The following is an 11,756-nucleotide window of genomic DNA, read 5'->3' on the forward strand; positions in this document are numbered from 1 at the left end:
CAAACCTAGGAAATACGTAAACAAAATTATTTTTAAAAAAATTTTTATACAAATGAAACCAGTTTTAAATAATTAGAGAGATACTAATTATTCATGGATAGGCAAGGCCAATATAATAAAAATGACAATTTTACCTAAACTAATTTAGACATTCAATGCCAACCCAATTAAATTACCAAAAGATTATTTTATTGTATGAGAAAAAAATAACAAAATTAATTTGGAAGAGCAAAAAGTCAAGAATATCAAATGAACTAATAAAAAAGGTAAAGGAAGGTGATTTAGCTGTACCACATCTTAAACTATATTATAAGGCAGTAATTATAAAATTATTTATATAATCAAAACTCTCTGGTGCTGTCTAAGAAACACAAAGGTAGATCAATGGAACAGAGCAGACATTTAATTTACAGCAGGAAATAAATATAATAACTGTGTATTTGACAAGCATAAAGACTTGAGATTTTGAGATAAAAATTTATTATTTGGTAAAAATTGTTGGGAAAATGAAAGCAGTATGGCAGAAATTGGGCACAGACCAATATCTTACACCATTTACCAAGATAAGTTCAAAATGGTTACATGACCTTGGTATAAAGCGAGATATAACAAAAAATTTGAAGAACATGAAACATAGTGCCTATCAGACTTATGTATAAGTAAACAATTTATTAATAAACAAGAGATAGAGAGTAGAGTGAGGTATAAAATGAATAATTTCAATTACATCACATTAAAAAGATTTTGTAGTGAGCACAACCAGGAGAATGTTGTACACAATAACAGCTATGTTGTGCAATGACTAATATTGATAAACTTAACCCTTCTCACCAATACAAGGATATAAGACATCTCCTAAGGCCTTGTGATGGAAAATGCTGTCCACAAAAAAGAAAAAAACTATGGAATTTGAATGCAGATCAAAGTATTTGCTAATTTGTTTCTCCTGTTGTGTTTTGTTTCCTCTTTCTGGTGGTTCCTCCTATTGGCTCTAATTCTTACCTACAACATGACTAATGTGAAAATATGTTTAATAGGAATGTATATATATAGCCTATATCAGATTGCATGCTGTCTTTGGGGAGGGAGGTGGGGAAGGTCAGGGAGAAAAATTTAAAACTCAAAAGCTTGTGGAAGTGATTGTTGATAATTCAAAATAAATTAATTTTAAAAAATGAATAAAAAGGTTTTATAACAAAAGGTTCAGAATATCAAGGGACCTTATGAAAAGAAATGCAGGGAAAGGTGGCCTAGCTGTTTCAGATCTTAAATTGTATTATAAAGCAATATTCATCGAAATCACTTGCTACTGGCTTAAAAATAGAGTGATGGATCAGTGGAATAGGTTAGGTATGCAAGACACACTAGTCAATGACTATTGTAATCTATTATTCAATAAACCCAAAGACCCCAGCTTCTGGGATAAGAACTCACAATTTGACAAAAACTGCTGGGAATACTGAAAAAAAATATAGCAGAAACTAGGCATAGACCAAAATCTCACAACATATACCAAAATTAAGTCAAAATGGGTTCATGATTTAGATAAAAAGGCTGATTCTATAAGCAAATTGGGAGAGCAAGGAATAGTTTACCTGTCAGATTTATGGAGAACAGAAGAATTTATGACCAAACAGGAGACAGAGAACACTATGAAATGTAAAATGAATAATTTTGATTACATTAAATTGAAAAGTTTTTGCACAACAAAGTCAATGCAACCAAGATTAGGAGAGAAGCAGAAAAATGGGAAAAAAATTTTACAACCAGTGTCTCTGATAAGGACCTCATTTTTAAGATATATGGAGAACTAAGTCAAATTTATAAGAATGCAAGTCATTCCCCAGTTGATAAATGGTCAAAGGATATGAACAGGCAGTTCTCAGATGAAGAAATTAAAGCCATCTGTAGTCATATGAAAAAATGCTCTAAATCGCTATTGATTAGAGAAATGCAAATCAAAACAACTCTGAGGTAGTTCATCATACCTATCAGATTGGTCAACAAGGTAAAACAGGAAAATGATAAATATTGGAGAAGATGTGGGAAAATTGGAACACTAATGCATTGTTGGTGGAGTTGTGAAATGATCCAACCTTTTTGGATAGTAATTTGGAACTATGCCCAAAGGGCTATAAAAATGTGCATACCCTTTGGCCCAGCAATAGCACTTCTAGGGTTGTATCCCAAAGAGATCATAAAAATGGGGAAAGGATCCAAGTGTACAAAAATATTTATAACAGCTCCTTTTGTGATGGCAAAGAATTGGAAATTGAGGTGATGCCCATCAATTGGGGAATGGCTGAACAAGTTGTGGTATATGAATGTAATGGAATACTGTTGTGCTATAAGAAATGATGAGCAGGTGGACTTCAGAAAAACCTGGGAAGGCTTGTATGGACTGATGCTAAGTGAAATGAGCAGAACTAGGAGAAGGTTGTACACAGTAGCAGCCACATTGTGCGATGACTAACTTTGATAAACTTAGTCCTTCTCAGCAATGCAAGGATCTAAGACATCTCCAAAAGTCTCATGAAAGAAAATGTTATACACATCCAAAAAAAGAACTATGGAGTTTGAATGCAGACCAAAGCATACTATTTGCTCTTTTTTTCTTCTGTTTTGTTTTATTTCCTCTTTCTTGTGGTTCCTCCTATTGGTTCTAATTTTTCCCTACAACATGACTAATGTGAAAATACGTTTAATAAGAATGTATGTGTGGCCTATATCATATTGTGCACTGTCTTGTAGAGGGAGGTGGGGAGGGAGGGGGAGAAAAATTTAAAATTCAAAAGCTTACAGATGTGATTGTTGATAACTCAAAATAAATTAATAAAAATAAATAAAGTAAATAAATTTTAAAAAAAGGTTTTGTACAAATAAAACAAATTTAGCCAAGAGCAGGTGGAAAACATAAAATGGGGGGAGGGTTATAGACAGTTTGTCAGATAAAGTTCTCATACCTCAAATATATAAAGAACTTTATCAAATCTATAAGAATAGGAGTCATTCCCCAATTGACAAATGGTCAAAGGATATGAACAGACAGTTTTCAGATGAAAAAATCAAAATAATGTATAGTCAATTGGGAATGGCTATATGATGGTGATAGAATACCACTGTGTTATAAGAAATGATAGGGTAGTTGATACTAGAAAAAAAACATGGAAAAACTTGAATGAAATAATGGAGAATGAAATGAGCAGAACCAAGAGAACATTGGGTATAGTAACAGCAATATTGTTTCAAGAACAACCTTGAGTTACTAAGCCATTTTGACTATTATAAATACCCAAATTAACTACAAAGGACATATGAAAGAAGACATCCAGAGAAAGAACAGATAAATAGAAGTATGAATAGAATGGTTTTACATATGTACACATATTTGTGTCTAATGGTAGACATCTCTAGGGCTGGTAGTGGGGGAGGGAAGAAAAAAGAAAAAAGAAATTTATATGATGACTTTATTACATATTTAAAATGAATTGCAAGTTCTACATAACAGATTTTCAGTTTTATGTGCAATCATCCTTTTTTAATCATACTATGCTATAGAAATATTTGTTTTATTCCATAAATGAAAAATAAAATGAATACAATTTAAAAAAAATAACCCCCTAAACCTCAGAGAATGGCTATAACCTTGATTTCTCTGCATCTTCTCCTATGCCTCTGTCATAGAATAATGGGACATTCCCAGGTGAAGAAAGAAGTAACTGAAATAGAGAGAATCTGGGCTCCTTATGACTTGTAGGACAACTTTTCATATGCTTCTAGCCACCAGAAACCCACTGGTACCTCCTATGTCTCATCTATGGAGGCTGTATAAGAACAGTGGGTAGGAGCCCGTGATGGGGAGGCAAGGAGTAACATGGGAAGGGAGAAGAAAAGGACAAAGGTCTAGACAGGACTCAGAGTTCAAGAGAGTCAAGGACCTCAGAAAGACACAGCCAGACTATGAGATTTCAATTTTATTCTACTCAACAACTGTGTGTTGAACATCTTTGTGCCAAGAATTGGAGATACAGAGACAATAATAACACTATCCCTGCCTGCAAGCAATACATTTTGCAGAAAGAGGCTTGTAATTCTGTCATTTTCCAGATGTCAATGTCATTCCTAAATTGTGATGCCAGAGAAAATCATGATACTTTAAATGTGGTCTAACCAGGGTACTGAACTATGGACCTCTGACCTAAAGGGATTCTGAGAAAGGGGAGAAGAGGAAGTTTGAAGAAGGGTAGCAGAGGCAGAGAAACTAAGCCTAGGAGGAAACAGGAAATTGGAAGTAGTGCCATGAAATTACCAGCACCATGCTCCAAGATGGGGGCTGTGTGGGCACATCTTTCTTGAAGGTAGTAGGGATGGATGGTATTTTGTTCATTCCCAACCCTAGTTTCCAAGGTGCTATTTTTTAATTTCCAATCTCCATTTTAGGGTCCCTGACTCCTCATAACAGCTTCTTCCTTTCTCTATTCTTCCGAAGTATGTTTACATTTCTGTTTCCTTCTCTTCCAAACTGGCCATTGTGACTAACCATTGCCTTGATAATCAATATGGGTCATTATTAAATGGAGCTGAGAGGGGACAAATGTGTTATCCAGAGGAGGAGTTGGGAGGTGGAGCAAACTAGATGGCTGCAGCATATTCCTCATGGGAACTAGCCTGGGGAAGCCATGGCCAGCAGCAACAGAGATATCACCTGAAATGGAGTCAATTGGTCATTCCCCAGATCTTTGGAAAAGAAAAAGAAGAGACAGGAGTTGGTAAAGGATTGAAGGTGCTTTCATCAGCTGAAAGTCCTGTACAGACTGAACCCATGAAATAGGACTCCAAGTTGGAAGGAGTCACAGTGACCATCTATCCCACTTTCATCTTACAAATGAGAAAACTGAGGCCTAGAGAAGCTAAGTTATTTCCTTGCCCAATGTCATAGAGGAAGTAAATAGAAGACCCTGGATTTGATCTCAAGTCTATGGATTCCAAATCCATGTTATTTTCAGTATATCACATCCTGGCCCATGAAAGACTGCAGACAGGATCCCTGTCTGAAGGGGTTTTCTGCTTCAGATTGAAGCTGCCTTCCCCCTACATCTGGAAGATCTTTAGAAACCAAAGACAGATAGAAGCCCAGGGGAAGGCTGGGCTTTAGGGACATTCTGGAAACATTCTGGTTGTGAGAGGCCATGTAGATGCTATACACAGAGGTAGGATTTTTAACAAGATTTTGAAGCACTACTTATCGTGGGGGGACTTTTGGTTCATCTATTTGGAATTTCCTCTGACTGAGTGTTACTCACAGACACTGCCTCCAAACTAAGATTTGGTGGTATAGTCAATACAGTGCTGGACTTGCAGTCAGGAAGACCTGACTTCAAATTTTTTTGCCTCAGACACTTACCATTGGTGCAGTCCTTTGCAAGTCACCTAACCTCTGTCAGCCTCACTTTCCTTTTCTGTGAAATGGGGGCAATACTAATAGGACCTACTTCACAAGGTTACTGTGAGGATCAAAATACATAATATACACAGAGTATTTTACAAAACTATAGCTCTTTAAAGAGCTATATGGAGTTCACTATTATTATCTAAGCAAATGAATTTTATCATAAGTGTGGCCTGGGGGACCCTAGGGGCACTCCATGAACAACTGAATCATCTATAGAAGTCACATGTGGGGAGAAATTACAGAGGCAGAGGTTAAGATTACATGGAGAGCAACAGGGCTTTTTCCAGAGCTAGTCTTCTGATTTATTGATCAACCTGCTAGGGTAAAGAGCAGAGAAGCAGTCATCTGGCAGTAAGCCAGGAACTAAATTTACTTTCTTTGACAACAGTTTGACAACAGAGATAAGGCATGTTAGAACATAGTGTGATGATTCCCCTCCCCTTGGGACTTTAAGGTTGGGAGACTTGAAAGGGTTATTTTTCAAAGATCTCCCATTTCTCTGTGAGAGTTAGAGATACATGAAGCACAAGGAGGTGTGAAGATTTGGAAATTTCATCTTTAACATGAGTGGATGTGATTGACTGTTCAGAATTGTTATTACATTTTACTTTTGCTTTTTATGAAGCAATGGTGTCTTAACCTGTAAGCTGATTAGCTATGGGGAGAAGGAAAAGAAGATGGGGTTCAAGCAGGTGGGAACTATGTAGCCAAAGAGAAATAGGAGTTGTTATTGGAATATTGAAACCCTTAGATAGGAACTCAGGGGTACAGAAAACTCTTGCAAGGCAAAGGTGAGGACAAGCTGGAATTGTTAAGTAGGAAGTCAATTTAGTAAGCTTTGAGTACCACCTGGTGCCTCACACAGATATAGCACCCTGAGCAACTGATTCGAACCCACTACCAAAGTTAAGAGATTAAACATGGTCACCATTGCACCCCAAACTGGATTGCATACTTAAAGGGTGGACTACTCCAGTTCTGCCCATCTTTCCATTGGGCCTTCTGGAATTTCTTTTTCTTAATTAGCAAACCTTTTCTTTTAGACTTCTTTCTTGATTCATGTTTCTTAATTAATTCACAAAACCACTTTAATTATAGATGTCTTTCTCTCATTCCCCTTCCATCTTCTGAGACCTTACTGAGATCTAGACTTCCCTAGAGGACACAGCATGCCTTGGATGTCCTTTTCAATACTGGTTGTACCTTTTCTCATATCGTTCAACCTCACTTGTCCTTGGTTGGGAGTCAGAATGCTATTCACTCCCATTGTCACTTTCTGCTGCTATAGAACACGCGATAATCCTCACCTCCTTTGAGTCTCACTCTATCCAAATACAGGATCCAATCAGTTGAGAATTACCTGCTAGCCAGATCATTCTCCCTCCTTTCTCTAAAAGTTCAGTATTTGGCTCACATTATTCATGTCAACTCCAACTCCTGTCATAATAGGGCATATTAATGTGTGTTGGTATTCCTTCAACTATTCTAGCCTCTCAGTTTCTCAGTCTTCTCAACTCCCATAACTTAGTCCTCCATGCCAACGCAGCCACACAAGGCAGAGATAGAAGTACCTTTGACCTTGCCATCACTCACAAATTTCCACTTCGATAATCAAGAATTCTGAAATTTCATGATCAAACCATCACTATTAACCATCTCTCTCTGTATCTCACTCCTCCTCACTCCAAAGATCTTCCTTCTCAATCTAATCTTGCTCCCTACCATGAGTTCCAGTTCTTCCACCCCTTAGTACTTTCTCAGGTCATCACCCCTACCATAGCTTAACTTGTTTCCCCTCCTAATCTTGACTATTTTTAATTGGTTAACTATTACACTGTCTTCTGCTCTTCCATCCCTTTCCCCTGCCTTACTGGTGATCATACTTTACCAAACCCCATCTCTAGATTGCTTCCACCATCTGCCTCTTCTGTTCTTTCTCATGGGCTGATGAACAGATCTAGAGGATGTTATGAAAATTATTGAACAAGTCCACTACAAATTTATGCTATTTTCAATGACTAACTATGATTCCAGGCAACCCATGGACAAGCACGCTACCCATCTCCTGATGGAGAGATGATGGACTCGTGGGGAGGCAGATTTAGACATCAATTTTTGCATAGAACCAATGCAGGATTCTCTTTTTCTTGATGATATTTTTTTTTTGTTAGAAAGGTTTTGTTTTTTATTCTTTTTCAATGAGGGGAAGGGAAGTGAGGAGAGAAGATGGATATCATTAATTGAAAAATTAAAATATATTTTCCTAAAAAACAAATTTATGTCATCTAATCTCAACTGTGCCCTCAACACAGTAAGATAATATTTTTGCTAATTTGTAATTCTTCCTCTATCCCACTCCCCACAGTGGGTATTTCAAACCTTTACTTCACTCAAGCTTCCCATATACTTCTTACAATATCTCAAGACCTTGCCTCATATTTCCTGAGAAAATTCAGATTATTCCACATTAACTCTCTCTTCCTCTTTTCAACCTCTCTAACTTCTTGACATCTTCCTCCACACTCTCCTCCTTTTTTCGGCCTCTGATGAAGAGGTAGCTCTTCTCCATACCAAGGCCAACCTCTCCATGTAAAACTTTAAACCCATCCCCTCCCATTCTCTCCAGCAGATGGCCACCACGGTCATCCCCCCCCCCCCTCTCTCTTTCTTTCTCTCTCTCCTCTCTCTCTCTCTTACATCCTATCCTGTTGCTTAAAATATGCCCAGATTTTCCTCATTTTTTAAAACTGTTCAGAAGTGGAGCCAAGATGGCAGAGTAAAGGCAAGGACTCACCTGAGCTCTACCCCAAACCCCTCCAAATATGTTTAATTAATGAATCTAAACAAATTCTAAAATTGGGAAGAGAAATGAAAGTGATACAAGAAAATCATGAGAAATGAGTCAACAACTTGGTAAAGGAGACACTCACAAAAAAAATACTGAAGAAAAAACAGACTAGGCCAAATGGAAAAAGAAGCACAAAAATTCACTGAAGGAAAAAACCTCCTTGTCAAGTCAAATTGGCCAAATGGAAAAGGAGGTACCAAAGCTCACCCAAGAAAATAATTCCTTAAAAGTTAGAATTGAGCAAATGGAAAATAATCAAGAAACAATAAAACAAAAACAAAAGAATGAAAAAAAAAAGAAGACAATGAGAAATATCTCATTGGAAAAACTACTGACCTAGAAAATAGATCCAGTAGAGATAATTTTTAAAATTTTGGGCTACCTGAAAGCCATGATCAAAAAAAGAGCCTAAGCATTTTTTTTCAAGAAATTATCAAGGGAAACTGCCCTGATATTCTAGAACCAGAGGGTGAAACTGAATTTGAAAGAATCCACTGATCATCTCTCAAAAGAGATCACAAAATGAAAACTTCCAGAAATATTATAGGTAAATTCCAGAGTTCCCAGGTCAAGGAGAAAATATTGCAAGCAGCCAGAAAGAAACAATTCAAGTATCATGGAGCCACAGTCAGGATAACACATGATTTAGCAGCTTCTACATTAAAGGACCAGAGGGCTTAGAATATGGTATTCCAGAGGGCAAAGGAGCTAGAATTACAACCAAGAATCACCTACCCAGCAAAACTGAATATGGAGTGGGGGTAATAGACATTCAAGGAAATAGAGGACTTCCAAGTATTCTTGATGAGAAGACTAGAGTTGAATAGAAAATTTGACTTTCAAAGACAAGACTTAAGAGAAGAAGAAAAGGTAAATAGGAAAGGTAAATCATAAGGGACTCAATAAGATTAAACTATTTGCATTCCCACATGGGAAGATGGTACTTGTTACTCATAGGAACTTTCTCATTATTACAGCAAATAGAAGGAGTATATATAGACACAGGGCATAGATGTGAGTTGAATATGAAGGGATGATATCTAAAAAATAAATAAAATTAGGAAGTTGGAGAGGAATGTACTTAGAGAAAGGGAAAGGGATAGGTAGAATATGATAAATTATCTCACATAAAAGAGGTGAGGAAAAGCTTTTATAGTGGAGGGGAACAAGGAATAGGTAAGGGGGGGTTAGTCAACCTTATTCTCATCATAACTGGCTCAGAGAGAGAATAACATACACACTCAGTTGGGTATAGAAATCCCTTACCTTACAGGAAAGTAGGAAGAGAAGGGGACAATAAGAAGGGAGAGTGGTAGAAGGAAGGGTAGATTTGGGAGAGGGTAGTTAGAAGCAAAACTCTTCCAAGGAGGGACAGGGTGAAAAGACAGAGAGAATAGAATAAGGGGAAGAATAGGATGGAGGGAAATACAGGTAGCAATAGTAACTGTGGGAAAAAAATTGAAGTAAGTTTCTTTGATAAGGGCCTCATTTCTTAAACATATAGAGAACTGAGTTATATTTATTAAAATATAAGCCATTCTGCAACTGATAAATGATCAAAAGATGTCTTTTCAGATAAAGTAATCAAAGCTATCTATAGCCAAATGAAAAGCTCTAACTCACTATTCATTGGAGAAAAGCAAATTAAAACAATTCGGAGGTACTACTTCATACCTTTACATTAGCTAATAGAACAGAAAAGGAAAAATGATGGATGGTGGAGGGGATGTGGAGAAGATGAGACATTGATGCACTTTTGGTGGAGTCGTGAATGGAGTCAACCTTTCAGTAGAGCAATTTGGAATTATGCCCAAAGCGCTATAAAATCATGCATACCTTTTGACCTGGCAATACCACTACTAGGTCTGTATCCCAAAAGAGATTAAAAAAACAAAAAGGAAAAGAATCAATGTGTACAAAAATATTTGTAGTAGCTTTTTTTCTGGGGGCAAAGGATTGGAAACTGAGGGAATGTTCATCATTGAGGGAATGACTGAACAAATTGTGGTATGTGATTGTGATAGAGTACTATTGTGCTATAGGAAATGATGAGCAGGAAAAACCTGGGGAGACTTACATGAGCTGATGCAAAGTGAAATGTACTGTGTACCAAGAAACAGCAAAATTGTAAGATAATCAGCTATGAAGGATTTAGCTATTTTCAGCAATGCTATGAGCCAAGACAACTCAGAAGGACTTATGTTGAAAAATGTTATCCATTCCTAGAAAAAGAACTGGTGGTGTCTGAATACAAATTGAAACACACATTTTTTACTTTCTTTGTTTTTCTTAAGGGTTTTTTTTTTGGTCTATGTTTTCTTTCACAACATGACTATTATGGAAATGTTTTGCATGACTTCACATGTATAACCTAAATTGAATTGCTTGACTTCTAAACGTGGCGGGGACGGGGGGAGAGAGAGGAAGGGAGAGAATTTAGAACTCGGTTTTTGAAAATGAGAGTTAAAATTGTTTTAACGTGTAACTGAGAAAAAATGAAATCCTAAAAAAATGTTCATTTCATTCTACCATCCCCTCAAGCTATTATCCTATATATTTCCCCAATTTCATGAACTCTCAGAAAAAGCTGTATCTCCTTGCCTTCATGATCACTTAAATATTTTACTTTTAAATTTTCTAAAATCTAATTTCTCACCTCATCATTGCAATGAAATTTCTCCATCTGAAATTACCAAAAACCTCTTAGTAGACAAGTCCATTGTTTTTCTTTTTCTCAATCTTAATCCTTTTTTAAGCTCTCTGCAGCATTTGACACTATTGACATCCCTCTCCTCTCTGGGTTTTCATGACACTGCTCCATCTTGGTTCTGGCTGGCCACTCTTCAGTCTCCTTTGCTATATCATGATCTGTAACCCATCTCCTAACTGTCAGTGTATGCTGGTGGACTCTTCTGAGCCCCATTCTCAGATCTCTCCCTACTTTCTCTATCTTTATGACTTTATCAGCTTTCATGACTTTATTTTCTCTATACAGATGACTGACATCTTTATGTCTTTCTCTGTACCTTATCTCTCTCTAGAACACCAAGACTGCATTACCAAACACTCTTTTGGACATTTCAAATTGGATTTCTTGCAAGCATCACAAATTCAATGTGTTAAAAGCAGCACTCTTATCTTTCTCTCCAAATTGACACCTCTTTTGCAATTCCCTATGCTTGTTAGTAATACTACCATCACACAAGTTGAAGACTACATAGTAATCCTTGGGTCATTACTCTTACTCTCTCTCTCTTTCCCTCCCCCCCCATATATCTAATCAATTGCCAAATATTGTTCAGTCTATTTCCAAACTTCTCTTACATTAATCTCCTTCTCTGTTCATATGGCCACCCCTTAATACAGGCCTTTGTCAACTTTTGGATTATTACAATAGCCTCCCAGTTGGTCTCTTTACTTCACAGGTCTCCTCCCTCTAATTCATCCTCCACTCAG

This window comes from Vombatus ursinus, unplaced genomic scaffold (assembly GCF_900497805.2).
Source record: "Vombatus ursinus unplaced genomic scaffold, bare-nosed wombat genome assembly UNPS02012319.1, whole genome shotgun sequence".
Classification (NCBI taxonomy): Eukaryota; Metazoa; Chordata; class Mammalia; order Diprotodontia; family Vombatidae; genus Vombatus; species Vombatus ursinus.